A 2,260-nucleotide genomic window follows, 5' to 3' on the forward strand; every position below is an offset into this window, starting at 1 on the left:
CAAACTAATTTACCAGCTTGAAAAGAAAACCAGAAATCAGACCTGAAAGGACATTGGACTTAAACAAAATGTCTCAGAGTGTGCTTCATTGGTTCTGTTAGTTTAATGACTTAATTCTATTCCTACTGTATTGTTCCTTTTTTCCTCTCCCTTTTCTTCTCTTTTTTTCTCTCTGTAAACCATATCTTTGTATAGAGGAACAGCACACTAACAAGGTGGTTGGATAGCTGGTATGTTAGCATCACTATATGCTTTATTTTTGTCTGTATGAGAGTTGGTTTGTTTGTAGCTGTGGTCTATTGTTTTTATATGTTTCAGTATAGGCCTCTCTCTCTATTTGTTGGCACACTCGTTTGTTTTCCCCTTTACTCCTCTATCTCTCCACCCCCCTCTTCAACCCACTATCTGCTCCATTCTCTCCCCTCTGCTAACCACATTTCATTTCAGGGAGTAAACCTACAGCACCACTGCATGGACAGATTCCAAGGCAGTGGGAAGTGGGTTCCAGATTATTCACACACCTGTCAGTGAACACCAGGACCTGCAGATAGATTTTGAATCACAGCTCCCCCCTTAAGTAAATCTCAAAACTGCAAAAAGGACCACCCCCAACCTACAGTGCAACTCCAGAATTGAACAAAGTAAGAAGGCATACATAAAGAATAGGAAATTGAACAAACAGAAGTAAAACCAATCCCTTTACCCCTGAATAACAGAATTAAAGAAGACGGTGATGTGGAGGGAAGGAAAAAGTAAGGAGGGGGTAAAACCGCATAAATGAAGAAAAACCAAAAGAAGAATATAGGTCTCACACAGACCCCTGGGAGATCAGACACTGAGAAAACAGATTCTAGAACACAGACAATGAAGAGCCCCCAGAATGACTGGTTACATGCAACAAACCCAGACATCAAGACATTAATGGAGAGAATTAAAAAAATTGAGGAGAGACAAGAGGAAAATAGGAAGGAGCTGATGACAGAAATGACAGCAGTAAAGAATACTGTGATGGAAATGAACAACAGACTAATAAGCATGGAAAGCAGAATCAGCCAAGCAGAAGAAAGAATCTCAGGGCTCGAAGACCAAAACACAGAACTAACGCAAACTATAAAAAGCATAGAAAAGAAGCTCAAAAAGACAGAACTAAACCTGCAAGAGATGAATGATCACTTCAAGAGACCAAACCTAAGAGTAATTGGGCTTCCTGAGGCAGAGAGAGAAACAAAAGCCACACTGGAACAACCATTTCATGAAATCATTCAAGAAAACTTTCCTCATCTCATCAAGGATGAAAAAATTCAAACACAAGAGATTCAGAGAACCCCTGCAAGACAACAAATGAGAAGACCAACTCCCAGACACATAATAATTCGCCTAAACAAAGTAGCTATAAAAGAATAAATCCTAAAGGCAGCAAGAGAAAAAGGCCAGACTACCTGCCAGGGAAAACCAATTAGAATAGCAGCAGATTTATCCACAGAAACCCTTCAGACTAGGAGATCCTGGAACCCTATCTTCAAAGTTCTAAAAGAGAAACAATTTCAACCAAGAATAACCTACCCAGCCAAAAAACCTTCATCAGTGAGGGAGAATTGAAATCTTTTCCAGATATCCAATCCCTAAGAAGCTACGCTGCCATCAGACCACCTCTACAAGAAACACTTAAGAAAGTACTGAACACAGAAGAAAAAGAAAAAAGAACGACAACATTCTTCACAAGAGTATAGGCAAAAGATTAAAAACACACATGAACCAACTCCAAAACCCAAAGAAAGACAACAAACAAACAGGAACAACTCTGTAAGAACCTTATGACAGGGATCAACTCTTGCATTTCAATTATTAGCCTAAATGTGAATGAACTAAATGCACCACTGAAAAGACATAGAATGGCAAAATGGATAAAATATCATTAGGCAACAATCTATTGCCTTCAAGAGACTCACCTCACTAGAAAGGACACCCTAGACTCAAAGTAAGAGGATGGGAAACAAACTTTCAGGCGAACGGAATACAAAAGAAAGGAGGAGTAGCGATCTTAATTTCAGACAAAATACCCTTCAAGCTATTAAAAATCAAAAAAGATACAGAAGGCCACTACATAATGATAAAAGGCTCAATCCATCAACAAGAAATATCTATCCTAAACATATATGCACCCAACATAGGTGTGCCAACTTTCATAAAGCAACTTCTAGGAAAACTAAGAAAGATTATTGACTCTAACACCATCATAACTGGGGACTTTAATACCCCC

Source organism: Carlito syrichta, unplaced genomic scaffold, assembly GCF_000164805.1.
Source record: "Carlito syrichta isolate Samal-C Ts95f unplaced genomic scaffold, Tarsius_syrichta-2.0.1 Scaffold309813, whole genome shotgun sequence".
Classification (NCBI taxonomy): domain Eukaryota; kingdom Metazoa; phylum Chordata; class Mammalia; order Primates; family Tarsiidae; genus Carlito; species Carlito syrichta.